Source organism: Phacochoerus africanus, chromosome 10, assembly GCF_016906955.1.
Source record: "Phacochoerus africanus isolate WHEZ1 chromosome 10, ROS_Pafr_v1, whole genome shotgun sequence".
In the NCBI taxonomy this organism is placed as follows: domain Eukaryota; kingdom Metazoa; phylum Chordata; class Mammalia; order Artiodactyla; family Suidae; genus Phacochoerus; species Phacochoerus africanus.
In genome coordinates, this window is record NC_062553.1 from 121,804,141 (window position 1) to 121,817,137 (window position 12,997).

General features: G+C 49.6%; 1 protein-coding gene across 2 annotated transcripts in view; it reads left to right on the top strand.

Moving 5' to 3' along the window:
* The window catches only part of TSPAN5 (tetraspanin 5), a 185,501-nt gene that overhangs the window by 159,923 nt on the left and 12,581 nt on the right, over window positions 1–12,997 (top strand). The gene's annotated exons all lie outside the window — the stretch shown is intronic.

The following is a 12,997-nucleotide window of genomic DNA, read 5'->3' on the forward strand; positions in this document are numbered from 1 at the left end:
CTGGCTTGGTCCTGAGACACCCGCCTCCCCCCACCCCCCTCTCTCTCCACTCAAGCTCCAGGAGCTGTCATCCAGACTTGGGCTTTAAGCACCATCTGTCACTGATGACTTCCAAGTTCAGGCCTTTGGTCCTGACCTCCTCTGAACTTGGACTCGTCATAGCCAGAGGCCTACCTGGCGTCTCTGCTTAAATGCCCACTGGGCTGCTGGAGCTTAACAATCCCAAACAACACTCCTGAATTCTCCCTTCAAACCTGCTTTTCCCAATTGGCGGGAAAGACAACTCCCTCCCTTGACTCGCTTGGGTGTGGCTGGCACCCTTCTCTCTTCTTCCCATACCACGTTCAGTCTCTCAGCAAATGCCATCGGTTCTACTGTGAAACTGCATTGAGAATCTGGTTTCTTCACATCACCTCCACTGCTGTGCCTTGGTCTAAGCTACCACTTGCTGCCTGCTCTTCCCGCCACACCTCAGATGCACTCACTGCCCCAGGGCCTTTGCACGGCTCTTCCCCTGGCTGGTACCCTCCCCTCAGAGGTCCACAGGGGGTGCTGTCCTTTATTTCCCTGTCGCTGTTCAAATGTCACCTTTGTAGGCCTTCCTGGCCTGTTCGAAGGCGCCACTGTCACTCCACTCCCAGCCCTTTTTTCCCTCCTTCCCCTTTGTGTTGTCATAGGATTTGTCACTTCTGTGCTAACAGGACTTTTTTTTCCCCTCTAAATAGGGACCTTTATTTCCTACACTCTCGTACTTAGAACATTATCTAGCACCTAGTCGATGTTCAAGGAATATTGCCTGTGTAAGAGAGGATGAGCAAAAGAAAAGAGGAGCGCATTGTGTATAGAAGTCCGTTGTCACCTGAGATCTCTAATAAGCATTTTATGACTTCCTACAGCCTAAGAGGAAGTAAAATGTGGTTTCTAATGTGTGATATGATAGGGATGCAGTGTTAGAAACAGCACATTTCTACTGCCCATTAATTCTGGGCATGGGGGGGAAGTGAGAATCTATATGGGATTATCTTGATTCATGGAAAAATTAGGGGTATCTGTCCTTTTCCCTTTTGCCCAGGGTTTATGCTTTTTACTTAATTCGTAGCTGGAGGTCAGAGGCGGAAGAATAGATGACTAACCGTCACAAGTGAGGTGCTGCCCGCAGAGCTGTCCAGGGCAAAGGAGAGACTCAGCTTTTCTGAGGGGGAAGGGCCCTTCCCTGGTTCCCACCTCGCTTCCTGCCACCTGCTCCCAGGGCACCAGCCCCCTGGGCGGTAGGGGGTACCTGGCCCCGCTTGTCTGACCCGGAAACTCCTGGAGGGCAGGAAACTTATCTACCTCACCCCTTGATGCTCAGTTCTAGCACCGTGCCTCCTGCATCGCGGACACCCTGGTGCCTGTGACTAAATGAATGAGAATCCAGCGCCTTAGACTGAGCAATGAGATCCTGCTGTACAGCACCGGGAACTGTCCCCAATCGCTTGTGATGGAACATGATGGAGGATAATGTGAGAACAAGAATGTATATATCTATGTGTGACTGGGTCACTTTGCTGTACAGCAGAAATTGACAGAACAGTGTAAATCAACTATAATTTAAAAAAAATTTTTTTTAATGGATGAGAATATGCAGGAGAGCTCTGTACATTATGAAAAATCCCAGGTTGGGGAGGGGGGGGCCTTCCTCCTGGAGTTCCCTCTCTGGTCCGCCGTTGTCCTCCACCGCCCTGACCCACAGGGCTCTGTAGGAGCGGCTGGAAGTAGAGAGCTGGTGTGCAGCCCTGAGCCCAGCAGGCGGGTTGGGAAGGTGAAGCACTTTAGCCCCTCTTTCCTCCCTGGCTGTCTTGGGGGACAAGGATGAGCCATTTTCCTGGACTCTTGTCCCCCTGACCACGGTCTGTAATTGTTGGTCTCACTTCAGAGCTCTCCACTCGCTTCCTGTCGTGATCACACCATAGACTCACCTTGGAAAAGCCTCCCCTATTTTTCCAGGGGTGGGGGGGGAAGGTGAGATTCGGTGATTCAGGCCATTCCTGGCAGAAGCCGTCAAGTTTCTGCAGCCGGAGGGAGGTGGTGGGAGGTGGGAGTGGTTCCCCAAGAATTGCAGTGGAAAAATGCACGCCTCGCCTGAGGAACTGCTTTCAGGAGACATTTCTGAGATGGTGAAATACTTCTGAAGATTTCGTTTTATTGACCAAAATGTAGCGAGTTTGCATTTCTCTTACTCAACTGTCCTGGTAATCCCCTTAAGTTCTCTGTTGCAGCTAAGCAGCTGAGGATCAAACAGCTTTTGGTGCAGTACCTGAAAAGTCTGCATATGCTCAGAGGTGCTGAAACCAATGTGTCCAGCAGACACATGAAATATATAGAGGGGAAAAAAAAAAAAAAGCAAACCTTATTTTTTCTCTTTTTGCATGTGCCTGTAAACCTTTTGCAAAGGGATTTCTCAGGACTGAGCATTCAGAGGGGTCAAAAATTGAGTGGCTTCGTCGTTCACCCTGAGATAGCACTGTGCTGCTCCCATTTTGAGCTGCAAGTCCAGGCTGGATAATTATCCAAACCCCAAACTTAAATTTGCATCGAAATGTTCTCCCTTGTGCTCCATCAGCCTTGGGCCCCTGAAGAGAGGAACGGGTGAGGCCTTGGCGGCTGCTTCCTTCTGTCACCCCTCCCCCGAGTCCCAGGGGTTCCTCTGCCCACTTCCTGCGGGGGGGAGGGGGGGCGCGGGGGGGGGGGCAGGGGTGGAGGTGGGGCTTTGCCCTCTGGGCCTGGCAGATGGTAGAAGGGAGGACGCCGGGGTCCTTGTGAAGCTTCCCCGTGAGTCCTCTGCCTTGCAGTTTCCTTCAGCGTGCTGGGCATCCCTGTTTCAGGGGGCCGCTTGGTACCCCTGCCCCGACCTGCTGCCTTCTCAGGTCTTGTCTCACCCCCAGCTGCCTCTCCTGTGCTGTTGTCTCCTGGGAATGTTCCTCCGGGGGTTGAGCCAACCCCAGCAGAACAGCCCTCCTCTGCCCCAGAGCCCTCCTGACCCCTGAGATTTCCCAGGCAGGGGGCAGACTCCAGCCCACTGGCTCCTTCCTGGGAAGGCCCAGGGCCCCCATCGTGATGTCTAGAGCTTCCTCAGCGGCCCCCTTGACATTTTCTCACGGGGTTTTGGATAAAAAGAAATCTGCTTCTCTGCCTAGGAAGTGGAGTCACACAGCCCAGCAACTGTTTTGTCCAGAGAAATCTCAGTTCCCTCACCCTGTCCCTCACCCACTTTTTATCCACCTGATTTCAATGAGGTGTGCAAGAGGAGAAAGCTCTGTGTGTGTGTGTGTGTGTGTAGGGAGAGGTCTTGTGTCCTGCTCACTTTGGTTTTCAGATCGTGATCAGTGAAGTCTGAGATGAGACTTTCATTCTATCATCACATTTCATGGTTTTCTTAACATTTTAGAAACAGGTATACAATGTTAGGTTGGGAACAAGAATCCCCTCCCCACGGCAGAGCTTGGTGCTTAAAACATTCCTCTGTGCTCTGGGGAGTTCCCATCGTGGCTCAGTGGTAATGAACCCGACTAGTATCCATGAGGATGCAGGTTTGATCCCTGGCCTTGCTCAGTGGGTTAAGGATCCGACGTTGCCATGAGCTGTGGTGTGAGACACAAACAACGCTTGGATCTGGCGTGGCTGTGGCTGTGGTGTAGGCTATAGATCCTATTTGACCCTTAGCCTGGGAACCTCCACATGCCTCAGGTGCAGCCCTAAAAAAAAATAAAACATAAAACATTGCTCTGAGGTCCGGCAGCTGGGCTCAAATCTCTGCCTGCCACTTTCTCTCCTGGGTCACCTGGCAAGTTCCTCCCTCCCTGGGTCTGTGTCCTGCTGTGGATAACAGTCCTGCCTGGAAGGTCTGCCGTGAGGGGGAAATACCCCTGGCAGCCCCATGCATGGCAGAGCAGTGTGGCTTTCATTCCGGCATTCAGCATCACCCACCTGCATCACCACGGACCTTCCTGGTGGTTCCCTTAGCGCCTGCCTGCTGCTCAAGGACTGAGTTTTCTCAATGCACAAGGGACCTTCCCCTGCTCCAAACGCCTTCAGATTCGCACGCAGCCCCTCCAGCCTCTCCGCTTCCTCTCACCCCTTGTCACATAGATCCCTCCATGGTGGGCCCGGTCCTGCCACTCCTACCAGGATGGTGATGGCGGATTCTGGGCCTGAGAGTACCAGCTAGGGGACTTGGTGCTTGTTTGCAGTATTTTACAGAGCCTTGAAAGATGACTGTGCTTCCTCCTCTTCCTCACAAGAGCAGATTGTGGCCATTTTTTATCTGTGAGGAAGGATGACTTGAATCTCACCAGGGATCTTTTTTGACAAGGAAAAAACATGGGAAACCACATATCTTGAAGGCATCTGGTCTTCCTTTAATCTTGCGTCTCTGCCAGGCCATGAGTTACGTGTCCTCATGCCTCCCTGAACTGCCCAAGTCCCAGCGAGCTCCCATTTCTCCAGAGCTTCTCTGGATTCTGCAGCCATTCCTTAAGACAGAGGGGTGTTTTGAGGTCTGCAGAGTGGCTTGGCCCTGTGACATTCTTTGAGCATCTCCAATGAATTGTTAAGGGGCAGGTGTCCCTGTGTCCCCTTGTCCCCGCTTGGTCTTCCTGCAGGCATTGCTTAAAAATGACATCACCACTCTATAGGACCACCCCCTCTGCATAGGTCATATGCCTTAAAACGTTCTATCTTGTCCTTCTTTCTCCAGTAAAGAAGGGCGTCTGTCCCTCTTACTTTAGGAAAACTGTTGCCACTTTCACCCAATCGGGTCTAGTTTAGGGAGGGTGGGTGAATCAGGACCCAGGCTCATAAATCTCAAAGGGGTCCATCTGGCCTGGCTTTGGGCACACATTCCATATGCCTGTCTCTCTGTTTCTCATCCAGCGGCTGGAAGGAATGTGCTTGTCTGTGCCAAAGCAGAAGAGTCCCAGACCTCGGGGGCTTATTAATGCTATTTTTGCATTTCTTTACTGTGCGAGTTGAGAGGAGAAGAGACTGAAGCTTGCCAGGTGGCACACAGAGGCCGCTCTGTGCTGGTGGGGGAAAAAAAAAAAAAACCCCACAGACACTCCTGAGGTTTATTGGTTTGAAACCCTTGTGGAGCTTTGTTTGCCTTTTCGTTTCTGCACGTGTCTAGGAACCTCTTCCAAGCAGAAATAGTTACCCTCAGAACGGAGTCCTTTATTGCAGGAGCATGGGGAGAAGCTGCTTGTATTCCAGAGAGGCTGAATGAACGAGGTGCTGATGAGGCGATGGAGGATAGAGGGGAGGTGGGCTGGGCTTTCACATGCTTGCTGAAACATACAACGTTCCTCAGACCCTTGAAGGGCGCGATCTCTCGCGGGAATTGGGTGTGGTTTAGTGACTGGAAGGCCTCGGGAGCCATGAGTCTTCACTGACCCGAGTGCCCGGTCAGCTTCTCCGCAGCTGCGGTATCTCGCTGGCCTGGTTCGGGCTGCGCCATCCTGGCCAGGCGGTGCCCGCTGCTGGGCACTCCCCGCTCCCGACCGACCCCTCATGGCTCTTTTTTCCTCCGCACCTCTGTGTGCTCTTTGCGTCCACTCACCATGGCTTCTGCCTGCTCCTGGCTTTGACCTGCTCATGGCCTCTCCTGCCTTTACTCTCAGTGCATTTACACGACTTCCAGGTTCCCTGGAAAGCAGATTCATTGGCAAATCGATTACTGCCACCTCCTCTAGACCTGATCATCAGATGTGGTCACGGCTTTCTCAGAAGGAGGTCAGGCATGGCAAGAGCCAGAGGAAAATAGATTCCTCTTCAATGCTCTGGGGTTCGAAGCCCCTCCAGTGTGCTTTGATAGGATCTGATGTCTTCCTCTTGGTGCAGTATAGCAGTGATGATCAATGACAATGCTGTCAAACTTTGACTTCTTGTTATGTGCCCAAGACTCAGCATAGTGTTTGGATTTACCTGGATTATTTCCTACACCCTGATAACCTTATGCTATATGGTACCATTTCACAGATGTGCAGATGGAGGCTTAGGCAGGTTTGGTCACTTGCCCCAGATCATATAGGTAGTAAGTAGTGGAACTGAGGTTCAAGTCTGTAATGCAGTGTCCTGTCTGTCTGTCTGCCCCACATCTAGCCTTTGTCCAGGCTACCCTTTTCCTAGATTCCATTAGAAATGGCAGATGAGCCAGTTCACTTGGGTACAGGATGGTTTGTGCAGGAGGAGGAGGAGGAGGCTGACTCTAGAATGCTCTCAGCCACACCCTAGAGAAGACTTGTTTGAGGGGCGGGAATATCAGAGTCTCCCGACACATTGATAGATTTTTTTGGTTTGTTGGCTCTGTTACAACTTCTCTTACAATGATGTTGCCTCAGACATGTTCTGTTGTGTCTTATTTCTTCTTACACATGTATTGTTCTCCTTGCTAAGTTCTGAGAGATACCATCTTAGGACCTAGGGGATAATGGATATCTCCTATTTTCACTGGCAGATCATCTCTTAAAGGTTCCAACTAGCCAAGAGCTAGTTGTCTAATAGCCAATTTGTGGAATGGCTAATTTGCTGCAAATATTCCTTTCAGACTTTTTAAACTGACTGCTCTTCATTTTGTCTCTCCGCTTTGTCTTTCTAGCAGCATTTTGTCATGGTCAGTTTGTTTTTGCCTCGGCTGCCTACTGCAGCGGTAGCAGCTGGAGACTTAGTGATAACTGAGGGTCCCAAGAACATAGAGGAATATGCAGTATGAGTATGAAGAGTTCTTACGAATGTTCACTTGTATTGGTTTTCTTTAATGTCATCTTAATGTATTAATAAAGAGCATGTGTATAGGAAATCCTCCTATATTCTTGAGTTTGTAGTGTTTGATGATGTTCTTCTTGGGACCTGCCGTCTTGATCTCTGACTCTTTCCCTTTCTGTCTCTGCTGCTCCTCTTCAGAATCCCTCCTTCATGTCGACCAGAGCAAATGGCTCAAGGAAGAAAGTACATGTGGACAATGTTCTGCTTCTCACCCACTTGTCCTTGTTCCCATTGGATCTGGCTTCATAGGATATTTTCTGATCTTAAGCACAGGTTCAGTACCCTCGATGTCTTTAACTCCCAGGGCTTGGCTGTGGGATCCAGGCAGGAAGAGGAGGACAGCCTACTGGGCTACTACACATGCGGGTGCTGTGTGTGCACCTCTCACAGCAGCAGCAAATAGAAGACTAGCCAGGAGTTCCCGCTGAGGCACAGTGGTTTAAGAATTCACTGCGGTGAGCTCCCATTGTAGCTTGGCAGGTTAAGGACTCGATGTTGTCTCTGTGAGGATGCAGGTTCGCTCCCTGGTCTTGCTCAGTGGGTTAAGAATCTGGCACTGCGGCAAGCTGCCATGTAGGTCCACAGATGCGGCTCAGATTCGGTGTTGCTGTGACTGTGGTGTAAGCCAGCAGCTGCAGCTTCGGTTCCATCTGCTGGAGGTACAGCTATAAAAAGAAAAAAAGAGAAAAGGAAGAGAAAAAAAAAAAAGGAAAAGTGAAAGAAAAAAGATCTGACTGCTGTGGCTTGGGACGCTGCAGAGGTTCGAGGTTCGGGTTCGATCCCTAGGCTGGTGCAGTGGGTTAAGGGGTCCAGCGTTGCCACAGCTGCAGCTCGGATTCAGTCCCTGGCCCCGGAACCTTCCATATGCCACAGATGTGGCCACAGAATTTAAATATAATAATAATAAAAGGATAGTAGCCAAATCACATTTTGTTTTATTTTTTTTCAATAAGTTTGAGTTATAAAAAGTTATTCAAACCCAAGGACTGAACATTCAAGTTGGCGTGGAGAACTAGAGCTCAAATAATGTATGTACTGTCAGTGACATAAGACAAAACCTAAATGCTCCATCCAGAACTGATTCATTAATGGTGCTGAACTGATACGAGTCAACATGAAGGAAATTATTGACACTGGCTCAGCTGCCGTGTTGACTGGAAATATCAGCCAGCTGAGTAAAGGTATCACTTTACATCCAACACTTCCCTCGACCCCATGAGGTCTGCTTCCTACCTCACCCCTGACACTTTTTCCCAGCATACATCGTGAACTATGGTTTCGGTCGCGTGCTCGGGGGTGTGTGTGTATGCGTGCAGGCACAGGTGCATGCTCGCGTGCACTCACCACACACACTGCAGCACTAAAGCACGACTTATTCAAAGCCTTTTTTTTTTTTCTGCCACATCCAAGGCATGCTGAACGTCCCAGGCTAGGGATCCAGTTCGCACCGCAGCAGTAACATTGCCAGATCCTTAATGCTCTGAGCCAACAGGGAACCCGTCAAAGCCATTGTTGTGTGGTATGGGATGCCTCGGGTCCAAATGCAGATCCAGATAGAACCAGTTCATGCCGTCAAGGGTCTAAGGCTCTGGAGTGACTCACAGAACTCATGGTCAGGCCAGAGATTGTGCCATCAGGATTTTCTTTCCCTGCCCTTATCCTCTGTCTCTGCCGAAGTACTGGCTGTCCCCTCGCTGCAGACCAACTTCCTCCACGAGGTGAAAAACACATGTGGCTCTAGAGTTGGGCCTTTTACAGGTCCCGCCACTAGAAAGAGATGCTTAATCTGAACCCTGGTGTCCAGGAAGGGAGTTTCAGGCTACCCGACTCTCACTGGGGTGATGGGGTCCCGTGAGAGCTTGTCGAGCAGATTTGGGGAGAAAGAATCCTTACGAGAAGGGGGAGATGCTGTTCCCTGAAGAAGGGGGTGCCCACAGGTTCCCCGAAGATGGGGTGTCTGCTGCTGGTGTTCTTGCCCATTCCTGAGGATTTACCATGAATCTGAATGACTATTTTATTTGTCTTTTCAGAGCTGCACCTGTGGCATATGGAGGTTCCCAGGCCAGGGGTCCAATCAGAGCTATTGCCACCAGCCTACACCACAGCCACAGCCACGCCAGATCCAAGCTGCGTCTGTGACCTACACCACCGCTCACAGCCATGCCGGGTCCTTAACCCACTGAGCGAGGCCAGAGAGTGAGCCTGCATCCTCGTGGATGCTAGTCGGGTTCGTTACCACTGAGGCACAACGGGAACTCCTTGAATGTCTATTTTCAATCATTTGGCAGACTTAACTGTAATCTTAGATTTTTCTTTTCTTCTGGCTTCATGTCAACTACAAGCTTTAATTATTCGTCAGCTGGCCTGTTCTAGCACTTCTTACTCATTTGTCAAATGGAGCTTAACCAAAGTAAAGGACCCCATCTTTGAGCCAGCAGAAGGCTAAACTGCACTCCCCATCAGTTGTGCAATCCCAAACCTTTATTAGGATCACGCTGTTCCGTTCCTCTTTAGTTTTCTGGGTAGTTAGTAAGACTGCTCTGCAGTGAATATTTGGAGGAATATTCTTCCTCTTCCAGGTGAAAGAGTCAGTCTTTTTTTCCGTCTCCATCCGGGTAAGTAATCCCTAATCCTAAGGGGAAAAAAAGGTGGGGGGGGGGCACTGACCGTCACGCTTTGTGCCTTAAGATTCAAGTCAGTTTCCAACTGATAACGACCTGGGTAGGTGTGGAATCCATTAAAAATCAAGTTCTTGGTAGTCTTTTCCATGCTTTGCGGAGTATTATTTCCTCCAAGCCCTCAGTCTCTGTCTCCAGTCCTTTCCTATCTTTTGCCAGAACTTAGGATCAAATGAGTAGACTCTGCCGTCCTGCTCAGGCCCCCAAATGATGGGTGTTTCCATGGCAACAGTGGAAGGCCTCTCAATTAAAACTGCCCCTGCAGGCTGGGGAGGCTAAAAGTATGAAAATGAGTTTGTCTGAGAAGCCAGATTCTCCTCCTCCAAATTAAACCCAGAGAGGGCAATGATCCAGGAATCTACTGACACTCGAGATCATGCTTTTTTTTTTTTGGCCTTTTGGGGAGAGAGTAGCGTGGTATTTCAGGCACAGGTGTGTGTGCTGGTTGGTTTGCTTATTTTGCCTGAATCCCCCAGGTAATGGTCCCTGTTAGCCATGGAGCTCTTTGTGTACAGCCACAGATCACAGAAGCGTGTTCGCGAACAGTCTGATCTTTGCTCAGACTTTAGTGTGCATCGCAAATAACAAGCCCATTAAAAATGGATGAAATCATGGAGTGGTCTTAAAGTTGGAAGGAACTTAAAGGTCATTCCGTCCCAATTCCTGTCCCTTTGGGGATCCCTCCTGGGAGCACTGCTGACAGAGGTCTGCCCTCCCCTAACCCCACAGGAGGGGGTGGGCGTGTTTCTCTGGCAGCCTTCTCTGCCGCGTCGCTGGAGACCTGCAGGTATTAGAAAGGCCTCTGTAAGAGTCCCTGGAGGCTCAGCGGGTTAAGGATCTGGGTTGTCGCTGCTGTGGCTCAGGTTCGATCCCCGGCCAGGGAACTTCCACGCGCTATGGGTACTCACCTCCAACAAAAAGAAGGGCCTGTTTATGCTGAAACGGACATCTCTTCCCATCACTTCCGGCCCTGCTGACTCTTTCTGGGGCCAAGGAAATTGAATCAACTCCTCCCATAATTAAGTTGACCCATAATTAAGCTGCCGTCTGTTAGCTGTTTTCGTATTCCCCCAACGTCCTCTCCTCCCCTGGCTGCGTGGGGCCAGAACATCAAGACTTTACATATTAAGACCTGAGTTCAAAGGCATTCCGAGGGGCGAGCCCCTTCCAACGTGGGACACTCACCACTGTCACAGATTTTGTCTGATTTCTCTGGCAATTTTTTTTTTTTTCTTAGTGTCATTAGTGTAAGTGGAGAGCTGGTTCTGTTTTCTCTGTTTTCCTTTCTCCTCCTGGAGGAGTCACGGTTCAGAGCTTGGAAATCTAAGAGACACAAGGTTGGTCTCTGGAGGGTGTGGTTGCCTGGATGATGTCAGCCAGACATTCGTGAATACACCCTGCATTCCAAAGTATTTGCTAATCTCTCACCCCCTTCATCGGTGACTTTATTTCAACCTGGGCCTTTTTCATAAGGTTTCAGTTGTATATTTTAAGAGTCCTTTATTCCTCATATGTGGTCTGTTATTAATGTCCTATTACTGTTCTTTTCTTTCTTTTTTTAACGGCCACACCTGCTGCATGCGGACGTTCCTGGGCCAGGGCTTGAATCCAAGTCACAGTTGTGACGCACGTCACAGCTGTGCTAAAGCCAGATCCTTTATCCCACTGCGCGGGGCTGGGGATGGAACCTGCACCTCTGCAGTGACGCGAGCTGCTGCAGTTGCATTCTTAACCCGCTGCACCAAAGTAGGAACTCCCTATTACTGTTCTTAAGGTGGTCCCCTCCCTTCCCCCCAGGAAACAGAAATCTTACAAATTACTCTCGTGCTGTGTTCCTACAACCTCACAACAGGTTAAAACATAAAACCCTAAGCTCCAGTGTTGGTTAGTGCTGACGGGGGAGCATTGAGAAGCAAGAACATAGCTTGTCCTTGGTACAGAAGTAGACATTCTGTATTGGTTCCCAAAAATCAATAGCTGTGTGACCGCCAGGAAGTCACCAAAACTTTCTGGGTTTCATTTTCCTCAAGTATAAAATCAGACGTTCTACTTCCTATGCTTACAGGTTGATGGGAATGCTTTGAAAATAAATTGTTTAATATTAAGTCTTTACAGCAAACTCTGGGGGCATTCTGAGAGTTCAAACCACATTTTTTTTTTGTCTATTGTCTTTTCCAGGACTGCGCCCACGGCATATGGAGGTTCCCAGGCTAGGGGTCTAATCGGAGCTGCAGCTGCTGGGCTACACCACAGCCACAGCAATGCCAGATCCGAGACGCATCTGCAACCTACACCACAGCTCACGGCAACACCAGACCCTTAACCCACTGAGCAAGGCCAGGGATTGAACCTGCAACCTCATGGTTCCTAGTCGGATTTGTGAACCACTGAGCCACGATGGGAACTCCTCAAAACAAATTTATTAAGATAATGAAATATCACTGATAGTGGGTAATTAAGACTCATACACATCCATGGTTTCACAATGACTGTAGCTGGCCTCTGTAAGAATGAATAGTAAATATACACCTTCCATTCTAGACAAAAATGTCTCATAATTTCTAACGTAGGTTCTAGGTGGTATTTGATGTGGTATCACACTAGTGGGAGAGAAGATTTCAGTCAAGAAGAGGCATTTTTGGAGTTCCGTTGTAGCTCAGTGGGCTAAGAACCTGACTAGTATCCTTGAGGATGCCGTTTTGATCCTTGGCCTCGCTCATTGGGTTAAGGATCCAACATTGCCACAAGCTGCGGCATAGGTTGCAGACATGGCTTGGATCCCGTGTTGCTGCGGCTGTGGTGTAGACCGGCAGCTGCAGCTCCAGTTTGACCCCTAGCCTGGGAACTCCCGTATGCTATGGGTATGGCCCTAAAAAGAAAAAACAAAACAAACAAAAAAGAGGAATTGTTTGTGGAAAAATGAAATTGCTATGGATTCTTTCAGCAAGAAAATAAACAGGTTGCAAGCCAGGGCTCCCTTGGATTTCTAAGTCATTTAAAGTCTAATTTTTTTAAAAAAATGGTAAGACAATAACTCAATGTGGGAGAGCCATCAATACAAGCTGCCCAAGTGGGCTCTGGGGACCTGAGCCTGACAGGTCCACCCTGGAGCTTCCCTGCAGACCCCAAGGTAAGTTTTTCCCTGGAAGACTTTTAGGCGCTTGTGGTTGGGACTGGCTGCTGTGTTGGCTGTCGGTTTTTGTTTTTGTTTTTGTTTTTGGCTTTTTAGGGCTGCACCTGCAGCAAATGGAAGTTCCCAGGCTAGGGGATCATATCGGAGCTACAGCTACCAGCCACAGCCACTCGGGATCCCAGCCATGTCTGCAACCTACACCACAGCTCGTGGCATCCCGTGGCATCCCTGGATCCTCAACCCACTGAGCGAGGCCAGGAATCAAACCTACATCTTCATGGATACTAGTGGAGTTCGTTTCTGTTGTGCCACAGAGGGAACTCCTGCCATGCTAGCTTTAAAAATTCCAGCTCTCCTTCTGCCTCCTGGGAGATACCAAGGGCTGGAA